Below are 16,310 nucleotides of genomic sequence, written 5' to 3' on the forward strand. Positions count from 1 at the left end.
TGAATTTTATTTGGATTCCAGGCCCTCTAATAATAGACCTGTAAATATCTTTGCATCAATATTATGTAGGGCGATCAAGTGGTAACAATCGGGTTTCTCATATGGGCCTTTCTTATAGATGGGATGAACGATTGACCCTTTTCCATGAATCTGGGACCTTAATTTCCTAGTTACTAGTTCACTGCTCCAAAATGCTTGATTGAATTGAATACTGTAGCAGGTATACTGTTAGGGCCTGGAGCACCACTGTTTCTGCAGGATCGTAACCTATCTTAGAACTTTTGTTTCACATAGGTTAAATGCAGTACTCCACTGATTGAGCTGAGGGATGGGCCCACTGCGTTTTTATTTTAGTACAATTTAGAGATATGCTCCACCCACTGTTCCTCTGCCTCTGTGTTTCCTAGGTCTCCAGTAGACCTTCGCTCAAGTTGATAAATGATAGACCATAGAGGCTTGCTGTTTTTTGTCTTTCAAGCCTCTACCACTCTTACCCACCCCTGGTCATTCTGGGCCTGTTTTGCCTCCCATATCACCTTTCTAAACTCCTTTCATATTTCCAAGAAAAAAATTGGACTTGGCACTTTTCGTATGATGGAACTTATTTATGATGGCTGCTTTGTTGAGTTGCTGCCTCTGTTGCCTTTGACATTGGAGTACCATTGCTTTTTGCGAGCCCCCTTCACAAAGGGTTGTCGCTGTTGGAGAACAAGCTGTTATGTCAATGAAACCAACATGTTCTCCCTGTTTGAAAGTCCAGATTTCTCATTTGCTCTGTTGGTAGGTTGGCTTTCCATGTCTCCAAGTTCTCCATAGCTAGTTTGGACCATCAAATTCATAGCCAGTGGCTCTTCAGATCCTGTGTGCTGAGATTTTTCAAGTGATCCACATGCCGATTTTTGTTTGATATTTTCGTGATCTGGTGATGATGGATCACTCTCATATCTGACCTCCTTATGGAAGCTCTGAATGTCATGGAATATTGAGGCAGAGATGAAGGTGTGGTCCAATGTCGATTCTGAGTTCCTTGACTTGTGTGTTGCGGCCATTGGTGAGTCTGCTGCAAATATGCCATTGAGGACCCTAAGCCCTTGGACCTCCATGGCTAGTAGAAGGGTGTGATCGCATTTGTTGATTGTCATGAAATGTGATATGTGAGGCGGAATTCCCAGCCCCAGATCATGGGCCTTTTCTCATGTGGCTCTTTTGCCATTATTTGCCATGTTTATATCGAAGTCGCCAGTAACGATCCATGGAATGTTGCCATTCATGCCTTTAGATGTAATAGTTGTTTTTATGTGTAATTAATTAGATTTTATTTTTGTGCATCACTAGGATGGATACAAATGTTTATTATTATGATGGATGGAGCATTAGGTCCTGATCTCCAAAGTTTGGTAATGATTGCTAGCATGTGGGAACTCTACAGATCTAATTGACTCACGTTAAGTATTTTGCTGTTATGTACATTGATAGTCCACCTTCCAGATGACCTTTAGGTTTCGCCTTTTCGACTGCGCTTGAGAATTCCACGTTTCCTGGACATGGATGGTCAATTTCATACCAGGTTTCTTGGAGACAGATGATAATGAAATAACATAAAAACTGTTGCAGTTTTTATGTAATCTTATGTGGGTCATGCTTCAGTTTATTGGACCCCGCTATGTTCCATTAAATTAACTTTATAAATCGAGGTTTAGAACCAGTGGGGTTTTGGGTGTTCTGAGTTGTCCCTAACATTGCTGGATTAGGAAATGTCTCCCTGCTTCCAACCATGTCATGACTGATGGTGGAGATCTTCTAGCTGGTGAACCCACTTGTTTTGGGAGTTCAATATCCTGCAGTGTCATTTGCCCAGTTGATCTAGGACTGTAGCTACTGTGTATCCTCCTGGGAATCTAGAGAGGTCTGACAACACTCCCAAGGCATGGTGCAGTACTGACCACTTGTTTTCAGAGCAGTTGTGTATTGGGTAATCATGTCCAACCATTTCTTTGCCCGCTTGGGAATGAAAAGAAGTTGGATAGTTCTATATCTTTGCTTTAGCGCAATCCCCCATTTTTCGAGCGCTTTTGCTTTATACACCAGTGTCTGCATGATCTCCTGGTTGCTGAAGCATGTTAGTGCTCTTGCTGCATTCACCCTTCACAGGCATTATTGTATTGTATTGTATTGTAATAATATTTATATATCGCTTACTACCCCTGACAAGGAGTCGAAGTGTTTTTCGGCGAGTAGCACGCTACTCTGGAACCCAAAAGGAATTAGTGGTGGATTAGTATAGGGAAATATCAGTACAGTTTTAGTATTATTATGAGTTAATTTGAGCCACGGATATGTGAGTTTGTTAGTTGGATTGACTGGAGTAATGGAGGGGTGGAGGGCGGAACAATCCAGAAGTGTTAATTGGGAGTTTATAGTAATAGGATTTAGGCTTGGGATGAGTAAAGGGGGGATGGAGGAGGGAAGAGTCTGTGGAAAGGGTAAGGGAGATCATAGTAGCAGGAGGGGTTTTGGATGAGTTAAAGGTGAGATAAATGAGGGAGAATTTAGTAGGGTTGTTTGGGAGATCATGGTAGTAAACTGAGGTTTGGGTGTTAGGTGTGGAAGAGGAGAGAAGAGCTTAGGCAGGGTTATTTAGGAGATGAAAGTAGTAGAATGGATTTGGGATGAGTCAGAGTGGGAATGGAGGATAGATTGATAGAGACATGACATATGGTGATGGGTAGACAAAGTAAAGCCTACAAAAGAGTAAAGATATAATATTTTTTATTTATAATTTATATATATATATATATATATATATATATATATATATATATATATATATATACATTTTTGATCATTATTTTTATTTAATTTATGTATTCTTTATTATTATTTATATAAATATATATATATATATATATATATATATATATTAGATTTATTTATAATTTGAATTTTATTTATAGATTTTATTTTATTTTTATTTAATTTTTTCTCTAATACAGTTGGACTAGAGTAATAAATAAATAGAAATGTGAGTACTTAGTAAGGGAATATATCTCCATGGAATATAATAATGGGTATAATATGAGAAGAAAAGTAGTATTGTGTAAACACAGACTTTCAAGATTTGTAATATTTGAAGTTGATTAATAAAAGTACTTTTCTAACATTTATTTATCTTTACTCAATTTTCAAATAGCCAAATACCTATGATAATAAACATTTGATCAGTGTGATATAAAATGAGAGCAGGGATTCATAAGTATCTAATAAACCAACTTATCTAGGAGCTATGCAATGACCTATGAACATGTTAAGCATAGAATAACACACACACCAACACACACACACACACATATATATATATATATATACACACACACACACACATACATACACACACAAATACACACACATATACGCACATATATGTACATACATATACATATAAACAGGTTTAAAGAGTATGTGTGTAGTTTATTGTTATGACATAGTAGCAATACATATTTTCTAAAGAAACTATATATATCTAGAATATACACATAATCAGATAAAAAATATTCATCAACACAGGCATAGGCAGTCCATAGCTGTTTGAAAATGGTGGGAAGGAAAGAGCCAACTCTGGAGTGGTCTTCTGAAGACAAGATAGTTATCTGTGGATCTTATAGTTGGGGGTAATGAATTCCATAGTTTGGCTGCTTGAACGGAGAAGGATGTACCACCTATAGTCTTTTTCTTGTATGGTGGTGTTCTATAAAAGCTACATGCTCTAGATCTTTACTCTTTACGTATTCTAAGTCTTGCAATGAATTGCATAGTTTCAGTAGATTACCCTTGTTAAGGATGTCCCGGGGGCCAAGAGATCTGTATCTTGGGCAAAAGATAGAATATGGGATCGCTTGGCAGATACTGCAGTGGATTGGATGATTGATTTCTGGTGGCGGCTGGATGCATGCAGGGAGGACATTATCTGGAAGTCTTGGGAATCCAACCCTTCTACCTCAATAAGCGTGTTTGTTTTTTTGCTGGTATTATTTCACTCAAAGCACTCCCGGGTGTTGTACTGCACTACCACAGGGGCCTTTCTGCCTGAACCATGGCTTCGGCAAGAGGTGGAGCTCCTGATTCACCTAGAGATCTTACGGGAGGCTACCAGTGGAATGGGTCATGGATGATGGCCTTTGACGTTTCTGGCCTGAGGTCATCCCCTAGGGGACTCCTCCTTGGAGTCAGCCCTTCACAGCCTGTTTTCTGTGATGTCTTGTCCTGCCCCTGGTGTTTCTCGTGGGAGGGGGAGCTAGTTGTTATGTTTTCTTGCTGCCCTGTTTCTTGTCACCAATGAGATTTGTCTTCTAATCTTCTGATGCCATTGTGGCAGGAGTCACCATTGTAGGGGCACTATTGATGGTTGTTTGGGAGTGAACGGGAGCATTCTCTCCCTTTCTTTCCCTTATGTAGTTGATTTGTTTGTTACTCCCTTGAGGTGATCTAATGCTGTAGAGAATGAGACTGGGGGAGAGTTTGTTGGGCTGACTCGAGGCTTGCTTGATGCCAATTTTTCTCATGCATTTTTTAGGTCTCTTTTTAGGTAGAAATGGGATAAAGGGGCCTGCTTTTGTACTGCCATATACAGATGGGCTTTACATATCCACTGGGAACTGCTGTTCTGTGCTTTCCCTGTTATGAAATGATTCGCTAAGCTCCTCATGGGTGTCAGTTTGTTCAGTCATTTAAAGCTCATGAGTTTGGCTTTTGACATATTTTATTTGTTCCATTTCGTGTTTTAGTTCCACTATCGATGAAGACATAGGGCCTCATTACAACCCTGGCAGTCAAAGACCGCCAGGGCTGTTTCGGCGATTGTACCACCAACAGGCTGGCAGTACAATCTGGTGAATTACGACGCCGCGGTCGCACCGCGGGGACCGGCAGTTTCCCCCCATGGTGGTCCCGGCGGTTTTAATACGCTGCTTGAAGCGCTGCCCAGGGGAGTTGCGGGGCCCCTGGGGGCCCCTGCACTGCCCATGCACTTGACATGGGCAGTGCAGGGGCCCCCAGGCACAGCCCCACCATGCATTTCACTGTCTGCACAGCAGACAGTGAAAAGCGTGACAGGTGCAGGTGCAGCTGCACCCGTCGCACGGCTATAACACCGCTCCCATGAAACTCTGTTTCCGCCTGCCAGCCCAGCGGGGATCTCATAATGCAGCTGGTGGGATTGGGGCCGCATTGACTGCCCCTCGGCGGTTAAACCTTGGCGGGCACCCTCTGCCGCCCGCCAAGGTTGTAATGAGGGCCATAATTCCCAGTAGCTCTGCAAGTTTGCCCAGAATAGGGCTACATTGGCAGGCTTAGATTTCTGGGGCAGCCTTTGACTCTGCCTGGACCTTTGCTGTATTAATTAGTGTGTTCAATTTGTCTAACTTGTTATCTATTGCCAATGTGACAGTTGCCAAGGTTTGCAGAGTTGAGATTTCGATGTTGAGTTAGCAGTGTTTAATATTATTGCATTGGTAATGGCAATTATAGTTTTATTTAAGGGCTCCCATTCCCCCCTTGTCAGGATTATTTCTGATGTTTGTTGTAGAATTTGAGGGTGCTGTTTGGGCTTTTCCTCAGGATAACCATGCTGGACTTTGGCATCAGCATGCTCTAGGACCATCACCTCCTCACGGATGAAAACTTCCTCCAGTACGTTTGGTGAATGAGTTTTTTGAGGAGATCCTAACTGGATCTTTTGTTTGAGCTTCTTTAACTGTTTTCCAGCTTTGCGCTGGGGTCTCGGTTGTTTCCGTAGGAGGTTCTTCATGTCTCTTTAAAATGAATATTGGAGATAGTGGTGGACATCATTTCGGTGAATGGCTATCCTGCTGAATTTGACAAGTTTGTAGTATTTTAGTTTGAGTTCCTCCTTGAAATGAAAGATCTGACAAGAGATTTGGCAGTGACTCTTGCACTGGCTTGTAGGAGGGCATTTCCTCCCATGTAAAGCCCAAGGTGATTGCGCTGTCACTGAGAGATCTCCAACCCGGGTGTCCTCCCGAAGTTACTTCTTCTTGATTTACTTTCTGGTAGGATTTATTACCCCGGGGAGTGAAGTACGCATTAATTTTCTTGCCTGCTTCCCCAGCTTCCAAAAAGTCTTGAGTGAGTATTTTGGCACTTCCACTCCCCCCTGTTGAGCTTGGCCATCCTCTGGGGCATGGGAGTAGTCTCCCCACCTACATCCTTCCATCTTGTACTATGTAGGCTTCTTCTTTTTTTTCATTAGGTTCTAGGCCTGTCATGGGCCATCAGGAGGAGAGAGCTTTGTGTCCTCATTGCCTCCTTGCTCTTTGCTGTCTTTGTTATCGCTGTCTCAACAGGTGGGGCAGAGAGATAGTCAGGCTATCTTCTTTAAATTACGTGGAGTAGCGAGGAGTGGCGTGGAGTTGCGAGGCAGGGCGGGGGAGCCCATGAAGAGGAGGCAAACCGCACCTAGCCTGGCCCTCAACACCCTTACCAGGACAGCCCAGGTCAACCCTCTGGGTAAACCCAGCAGCCTTGCTGTTCCGCAGATGCACCACCACATGAGTGGGCTGAAGTTGTTTCCAGTGGCCACCCCCTTTCCCAGCCTGTGTTTTGGGGGGCTGATGAGGCTGTTAAGGCTGTCGATTGCTGGCTTAGTTGAGTGCAGGATGTGGAGGACATGTGGCCCAGGTGCACAGCGTGCAGGGCGTGGGTCTACTGAAGGACTGCTAAAGTGCTCCTGAAGTAGCAAAGGCTCTATACTTGTTGTGAGCTGGGATATGAAATTACTTGCTGATAGGACATTCCTCACTCGATCCCCCTCAAGTGCCCCTTGTCGTCATTGTGTCGCCAGTCATGATGGACGTGAAAAAATGGAAAGGGAGGGGGCATACAGCAGTACAGAGCAAGATAAATACAAGATGGAGCAGAGGAATATTTTGGGTGGGAGCTCTCCCTTGGCCGTAAGCTGCAACCAGACCTAGCCGGGCCACTTGCGCAGTGAAAGGGCCAAACCAAGTGTGACAGGACTAACTGCCCCTTGTAGCAAGGTGGCAGTTATTATGTGGTATGACTGATGGATCTTACCATGTAATGCTAACACTTTACCCAGAAGTGGACCTCAGGTTCACACCAGAAAACCTTAGCTTAGTCCTGTTAGAGTGGCAAAGAGCAGTCAGGCTACTTAGAGGAACATGTGTAAATCATTTCACAACATCAACATTGATGATAAGTAATTGACACGGCTCAAAAGAAATCCAACACCAACAGGAAAAAAAGCAAATTTTTGTTGTCAAACGGATACCATTGAAGTCAACTGGGGAAAGCACAGTGTGCAATCGGTCACTTATAGGGTGAGTTCCAGAGAGTTTCTTCAGACAGTACCTCTTTATCTTTCCCAGGGAGTCTGGGTGCAGAAGTAGCTTTGCTGACCAGGAACCGCAAGTGGTGTCAATCAAAGATGCATCACTTGGAGATGGAGTTACACTCTACCCTCAGAAAGTAGAGGTCTTCAGGATCCCAGGACCTGAATTCTACAGTGGGCACTATGCCACCAACTCTGGCAGCTCTAGGTGCAGAGGTGGTGTTGCAGTTGTGAATCACAGGATAGAAGCACCAAAGATGCTTTGCCACTTAGTTGAAGATGCCTTGGTCAGGATGCAGGGTCTCAGCAGTGGGGTCGTTGCCAACATTGGTCACTCTTGCTGGGAAATGCTCTGGAGTTGGTGACATCCGTGGACAGGTTGCTTACCGGGGTGGTGACCCGCAATCCTTGGCAGTTGCAAAAGTAATCCACGGGTATTTTGTTGGCTGAAGATCAACAGGAATGGTGTAGCAACTTGAAACTAGGTGTGAGCCTCACTACAACTCCCGGGGTACAGGTCACCGATTTTCTTTGGGCTCACTTAAGAAGGGTTAGATGGATTGCACTTCTTGTGACACAGCATGACAATTCTTCTGCAGGCTGCAGGTGACTGGTTCCACCAGTCAGAGGAGTCTGCTTCAGTTTCACTGGAGTCCACTGGAGTCCCTCTTGCTTGGGGCAGTGAGCTTTTGCCATGGGCACACGTTGAACACATGGTTCAATTATATGGTCTCCTCGGGGCACTAAAGTGTCCTCTCTTTGTGCTGCAGTGAAGTCCAAAATCCTGTTGTTGGTGACGGAGTCTTCTCTGTGCCTCTTCTTGGATTCAAAGTCATAACTAAGGTGCTAGTGCCAGGGGAGCCCCTGAAATCCTAGTTTAGTAGTGTTAAGGGTGTGAGGGACAGTGGCCAGTGGGCTATTGGTCTCTGTGGCTAGTCTGCCCCAGAGGTATTGACTTCCTGTGGGAGCACATCACTTTTCTACCCACAGCTCTCTAATTTCAAGGTTTGCCAACATGACAGGACCTTTCCTCTGCTGTACAGACCTCCTCGCTCACCCTGAATGGTGGCTAGCCTCTTGGAGGTGTACGCCTCCTGAATAACTAATTTCCCCTCCTGGCATCCTGGGCAGGACGGGAAGGACTTTGTCCTCAAGTGAGGGACAAAGATTACATATCAAGGACGATGAAAGCCTTTGTAAACAGTAGCCATCCTTGGAGGGCAGAGGTGAGACCTCCTTTATGCTAAGGTCTCCAGCCTGGGGGAAGTGGTAGCAAAACCAATAAGAGGGCAGACTCTTAGCTTGGCAGCAGATGGCAAAGGAGAACCCACAAGGCAAGAGAAAGCTGGCAACTTGGTTAACATCTTCTAAGGATGCCACCAGGGTACATGCTAGATAATATCATAAAAACTAGGTACTGTTCCTCCATAAAGATAAAGATTGCAGGGCGGACAAGGATGCTACACTCAAAAGGTAACCCTATGTGTTATTTCATGCTGCGCTCACACACCCCAATGGGATGTCATGCTTCATCATGAGGCCTGATCCTCGTAGGACCGGCGCTGCAATGTCCTACGGGCCCCCGAAGGGTCACTTTATAGGAGATCTTTTAAATGATGCCGTATGATGAGTCGTCAATGTGTGGGTCTCGTGATAGGGCAGGGTTAAATCAGGTGTGAAGCACTGTGTGAAATAAAAAGATGTGTTATTAAAACCAAGTAAGCGAGCCAAATCTTTTTAATGTAATGAATCTCTTGATGGAGTTAAAACTCCACAAGGGTTCACAGGGCCACCGTAGGGAAGTAATGTACCCATGTGGCCTCAAACACTTAATTTGTAGTACATGGTCAACATGTTTCACACCTATTGACCCAAATAAAGGATCCTTGGTGCTTTTTCTAGATCAAATTGACAAAAGAACATCCCACACCTAAAAAACTCTGGACTTGACAGATGTGTCACTAGAGGGGAAACCTGTAATTAACAAGATAGGATGTGTACATGAATGTTCCACCTGCAAATGGAAAGAATAATCAAAATAATAAGGGAGGAACATAAATAAAAATCATGTTGCTGTATTTTGTACATTCAAAATTAAAGGCATAAATCAAGTGAGCTTGATGATAACAACATGCACATGCTGAAAGAGATGGCGTGTAATCAATCACATTTGGTAGATATAGGGGGTCATTACGACCCTGGCGGACGGCGGACGGCGGAGAAGCGGCGGTAAGACCGGCAACAGGCTGGCGGTCTTTACCGTGTGTATCATGACCATGGCGGCAACCGCCGGTTCTCCGTTCCGTCCGCCGGGCTGGAGACCAGGGTCTCCAGCCCGGCGGCCGTCACTATACCGCCGGCGGTATTTGGACCCGGCTGACCGCCATGGATTTCATGCGGTTTGAACCCCTTCCCTGGCACTGATAGGGGTCTTCCCCACCCCCACCCCCACCCCGACTCCCTCCCCTACCCTCCCAACCCTCCTGCCAACCCCCAAAGGTGGCAGGACCCCCCTCCCCACCCCGAACCCCAACATAACATCACACATACACACACGACACGCAGGCACCACCAACACACATACACGCACACACACCGACATACATGCCAACAACCACACACACAGTCATACACGTACACCCACATGCAGACATACACACACTCATTCCCATACACACAACACCCCTGCAAGCATACACGCACTCACACACCCCCTCTACATACACACATGCACACCCGCATGCACGCACACAACACATAACACCCCCCCACACCCCTCCCTTCACGGACGATCGACTTACCTGGTCCGACGATCCTCCGGGAGGGGACGGGAGCCATGGGGGCTGCTCTGCCGACACCACACCGCCAACAGAACACCGCCACGCCGAATCACAGGATGTGATTCGCTGGGCGGTGTTCTGTTGGAGTGGCGGTGGAGGTGGAGCAACCTCCACTTCCCCGCCGCCCGCCAGTATGGCTGTTGTCCGTAAAAGGATGGAGAGTTGCCAACGGTCATAATAGGCCGAGCGGCAAACCGCCACCACTGGCGGTCTTCCACACGGCGGTCCCTCGGCGGTCTTGAAAAAAGACCGCTGAGGTCAAAATGACCCCCATAGTGACCAGGTGAACACAAACATAATAAAAATAAGACAGGACTGAACAAACAAAACAGAATGACCATACGCAAGCATCACCAGGTGTGAAGCGCAAATATGGGCAAGTGTCACACTGCGGAATGGCACTATCTATAGTTTTTCAGACATCATACCTTAGATCAAAAAACAAGGTTAACGCATTGCTGTTAACTGTAAGAGAAGTAAAAATGTATACACAACTGGCAAGGGTGGACTCTATAGACTCAAAAGTACGACCCAGAAACCGACAATAGCACTCATGGGTCCGGAGCGCTCCGAGCGCTGTCGACCTACCATCCTCATCTCGCCTAAAGAGGTCGGAGTGAGGTGGGACATCACATTTTAAAGGAGGTAACCAACACAGGTACAAACCATCACACTCCTGCAAGTGTGACAATTCAAACTATTTCAGGCCACCCAAAGCTTTATTAATAGTGTGAGTGACAAGTGATATTCATGTTTAATATATGCTAACATATTAAACACTATTGTTATCTCAGATTTTGACACACAGTTCCACCATGTGTTGGACTGTCACTAGAGCTGGTGCTGCCTATTAAGTGTCAGTGCTGAGCACCGGAAACTACAGGCTCAAATTTAGCACTGATACAGCCACTGACATAGCCAGCCTTAATTGCTGGCTTACTGAGGCTATCCAAAACCAACTACCCCCAAGTATTGGCCGTCGGAAGAACCAGGCATTTTCTGATCCCTAGTGCCAAATACTCCCAAGTGGATAAGGACATATATAAAAAATTGCCCTATAAATCATATTAAATCTATTCCAAAAGCAAAATAACTGTATTTCTAGGCGAAGACTGAATCAGCAAAAAATTACTCTGGCACAACTTTTCAAATCTTTAGAATCTTTCTTTAGCCTAAAAGTTGTTCATTTGACTCCGACGCTTCACAAGAACTTTGTGATAAGATGGCCAATTGCTTTGAGCAAAAGACTGAAGCCATTCATCAATCAATCAATCAATCAATCAAAGCATTCATAGAGCGCGCTACTCACCCGAGAGGGTCTCAAGGCGCTGGGGAGGGGGGTTACTGCTGCTCAAAAAGCCAGGTCTTGAGGCGTTTCCTGAAGGCGAGATGGTCCTTGGTAGTTCTTAGGTGTGCGGGGAGGGAGTTCCATGCTTTGGCTGCCAGGTAGGTGAAGGATTTACCTCCTGCGGTGGTTCTGCGGATACATGGGACGGTGGCGAGGGCGAGGCTGGCTGAGCAAAGCTGACAGGTGGGCGTGTAGAACGAGTGGCGGCTGTTGAGGTATTCGGGCCCGTGTTGTGGAGAGCTTTGTGTGCGTGGGTGAGGAGCCTGAAGGTGATCCTCTTGTTGACGGGGAGCCAGTGCAGGTGTTTCAGGTGGGCGGATATTTGGCTGTGGCGTGGTATGTCGAGGATGAGGCGTGCGGAGGCTTTCTGTATGCGTTGAAGACGTTTCTGTAGCTTTGCGGTGGTCCCTGCGTATAGGGTGTTTCCGTAGTCCAGGCGGCTTGTGACGAGGGCATAAGTAACTGTCTTTCTGGTTTCGGCAGGGATCCATCGGAAATTCTTTCAGAGCATGCGAAGGGTGTGGAAGCATGATGACGAGATGGCGTAGACTTGCTTGGTCATAGTGAGGAGGGGGTCCAGGATGAATCCGAGGTTGCGTGCGTGGTCTGAGGGGGTTGGTGCAGTGCCCAGAGCCGTGGGCCACCAGGAGTCGTCCCAGGCGGACGGGGATTGTCCGAAGATGAGGACTTCCGTCTTGTCTGAGTTCAGCTTCAAGCGGCTGAGCTTTATCCATTCCGCGACGTCTTTCATTCCTTCATGTAGGTTGAATTTGGCGGTGGTTGGGTCTTTGGTGAGGGAGAGTATCAGCTGGGTGTCGTCGGCGTAGGAGATGATGTTGATGTTGTGTTTGCGAGCGATGCCGGCGAGGGGGCTCATGTAGATATTGAAGAGGGTTGGGCTGAGTGAGGAACCTTGGGGTACACCGCAGATGATCTCGATGGGTTCTGAGCGGAAGGGTGGGAGGTAGACTCTTTGGGTTCTGTCCGAGAGGAACAAGATGATCCATTCAAGGGCCTGTCCTAGGATTCCAGCGGAGTCGGGTTATTAGGGTGCGATGGCATACGGTGTCGAAGGCAGCCGAGAGGTCCAGGAGGATGAGGGCGGCTGTTTCTCCGTTGTCCATCAGAGTTCTGATGTCGTCGGTGACTGCGATGAGGGCGGTTTCTGTGCTGTGGTTGGCTCGAAATCCTGATTGGGAAGGGTCGAGCGAGTTGTTAGCTTCGAGAAACTTGGTCAGCTGCTTGTTGACGGTCTTCTCGATGACCTTGGCCGGGAAGGGGAGAAGAGAGATGGGGCGGAAGTTATTTAGGTCGTTGGGGTCAGCCGTGGGTTTCTTCAGGAGGGCGTTGACTTCTGCGTGTTTCCAGCTCTCGGGGAAGGTGGCGGATTCATGCTATCTTCACTCCTAATGAGACATCAAAGGTGGAGATTGAGAGGATTTTACTGGAGCCATCCACTGATTCCACTCTCACTTAGTTTAGCTCCATTACTTTGGAACAGTCTGAACGTGCTACCTTCCTTTGTAAATCAGGTTCTCCCACCGATCCTTTTCCTCTCTCTATTCTACAAACTGCTTAAAAATCAACCCAATCTTGAATTCCATTCTCAACCAGTCACTACTGTTGGTTTCTATGCTAGACAAATGGAAGTTAGCCCTTGTCAAACTGCTACTCAAGAAAGCCAGTGCTGACTCTAAGATCCTGTCTAATTTTACACCTATTTATTTGCTCTTGGGACTAGAAACAAACCTGGAAAAATTGATAAACTCCTAACTCGTGTACTAGTTAGAAACACATAATCGCTTTCATCTTTTTTAAGCTGGCCTTAGACCAAGGCATTCCACTGAATCTGCACTACTAGAAGTCTTTGACTCTATGACGTTTATGCTAGACGTTGGAAAAAATATGGTGTTGATTCTTTTCAATATGTCGACAGCATTTGACACTATATCGCTCAATATCTTACTTCAATGTCTGGCCGACATAGGAATTCAGGTCCATGCATGGGCATGACTTACAATCTTTTCTAGAGAACAGAAAACAGGTGATTTCTATAGGCCCTTTTAGATCAAAGTAAAAATCATTGAATTACTGTGTCCCTCAGCCCTACCTTACTTAGGGGGTCATTACAACCTCAGTGGTCTTGGAAAAAGACCGCCGAGGCTGCGGGAGACAGAATATCGCCATTGCCGGCGGTATTCCTGGCTCCCTATTATGACATTTCCGCTGGCCCAGCGTAAATGTCACATCAACATTGCTGCCGGCTCGTAATAGAGCCGGCGGCAATGCTGATGTGCAGCGGGTGCAGTAGCACCCGTCGCGCATTTCGGGCAGTGAAATGCGCGACGGGGCTATGCCTGGGGGCCCCTGCACTGCCCATGCCAAGTGCATGGGCAGTGCAGGGGCCCCCAGGGGCACCCCAAGTCCCCTTACTGCCAGCCGTTCCATGGCGGTGTTTACCACCACGGACAGGCTGGCGGTCGGGGACTCATAATCCCCAGGGCAGCGGTGCTTGCACCGCTACCCTGGGGATTATGACCGCCAGGCAGAAGCCTGGCGGTATGTTGGAGGGGCTGGCAGTATGGCCGTGGCTATTGCGCCTCGGTCATAATTGCTGGTGGAACACCGCCAGCCTGTTGGCGGTGTTACCGCCACCTTACCGCCGGCCGCCAGGGTCGTAATGACCCCCTTAATGTATGTATGCCCCCCTTATAGTATCAATCAAATTATTTGGTGTTTCCACAGTGTCATACGCTGATGATACACAATTGATGTTGTCCCGTGGTTCTTCCAGTTCTGAATGAAATCTCAAAAACTACTTCTCTGACATAATTAGGTGGATGAACTGTATTTACTTAAACTGCAATTAGGAAAAAATGATAATTTTCTACTTCAGAAACAACAAACGATTATCTGCCTCTGACTGGTGGCCAGATGATCTTACCAAGACCTCTCTGCCTACAGACATAGCAACGAAACTTAAGAGTTAAATTTGACGATGATTTTTCTATCCACCAACATGCTAGTTCTGTCGTGGGGATATCTTTTTCCTTGATGCAGTGCCTGAAAACCTTTTTTGATTTTTTTTCCCTTGTCAGCAAGAAAGACTGTAAACCATGCCCTGATCACCTCAAGACTTGATTACTCTAACATTCTCTATCTGGGCTTGCCCAAATATGTAATTACGATTCAGTTTGTTCAAAATGCGGCTGTCAGACATCTCCTTAAATTTCCTCCACTGCCAGTGGTTCAAGGAAACTCCACTGACTTACGTGGCAAAACGGATTTTATTCAAATCCTTAACCATTGCGTACAGGGCTTTCTGTCAAACTGGTCTAAAAAAAAATTCAGACCGTTTTGTTCCTTACCCTTCTACAGAGTTTTAAGATCTGCTAACAACAACATACTACTGATCCTTTAATTTAGGTTACAAACCAGGGAAAGCAGATCCATCTCTATTCTTGGGGAGAAGACTTGAAACCAGCCTCCAGTCTTTTTAAGACAAGCTAGAAATGTTGTTACTTTCGGAAAGCTCCTCAAAACCTGGCTTTTCTCCGAGCCCTAAAGCACTATTTGGTTTAGATGGAGTGGGAACAAGTCCCCACTTCATTCACTTATGCCCTGAGATGCCCATTCTGGGGTGGCTATGCCTTACAAATGCTCTAGTTTTTTTACTTTCGGTATACTCAGACAATACTCCCAAATTTTAAAGGAATTTTAATTTCTCTTTCCAGCAGTGCGTGGTATGGAGTTGAGTCAGATATGGTTCCTGCTCCCACTGATGTATTCCTTCTGGTGAGTTGCAACTACTGGTAATATTTGGCAAATTCAATGAACTGGGCTACTGCTGTATCTGAGTATGCGAATAGTAATTCCCTCTCTCCACACCCATTTTCTTGATTTCAAGGAGGACACACCTGACAAACACCACTGATCTCAATAAAACAATCTACAGTTCGTCTGTGTCCTCAATCCTCTTGTTTTTTATTTGTCTAGAACTGCCACGAAACCGTTTATTCTTTATATATCTTGTTGTAACATTACAAATGGATCATAAGCATTGCTGTTTGAACAATAAATAATTTTAAGTCACCTACAGTGTTGTGCCTTATGTACTGTTGGATACACAGGACTGCTCCTTTTTTGGTTGGGAACAGATAGGCCTACTGAAGAAGCATTGGAAATGTGTTTTCAATGAACAGTCCGGTCAATTTGTATTTTATATTGCACCCAGCAATAGATTTGAAGAATCTGGGGAGCCCAAATAATTTTCTCCAAAGGTAGATATAATTGTTTATATTGGATCTTACCCTATTCTTCACCTAAATAAAGCTGGTGTAAAGTTGTTTCTTCTTAGCTGAATATACGCCAAGAGCGTGGCAGATGATAGATTGAAAAAGAAGCAGAAAATGTGGCAAGATAGACATTTCGATCAAAACGTGGCAATATAGAAATTTTAATCAAATTTACAGATCAATCTGTGACAATGGGAGTGTTTGCCACTGTTCGAAAAACCCTGTATTTTAACTGGAAAGGAATATAATAGAAGTTTGGAATTTGTAAGGCTATTTAATGATATGGATATAAGAGTAGAAGATCAGTCTGTTGAGACTACCACCTTTAGTCGCAGAAAGAATCTTAAGCATTGAAAAAAATTAAAAAGATCTCTGTCTTCACTTCACTGAACTGATGTTTTAATTAGCCATACTGTGACACTGTTACATGATTATGAATATGCTATTATGTTATAATTTTC

The sequence above is a fragment of the Pleurodeles waltl genome, chromosome 9, assembly GCF_031143425.1.
Source record: "Pleurodeles waltl isolate 20211129_DDA chromosome 9, aPleWal1.hap1.20221129, whole genome shotgun sequence".
NCBI lineage: Eukaryota > Metazoa > Chordata > Amphibia > Caudata > Salamandridae > Pleurodeles > Pleurodeles waltl.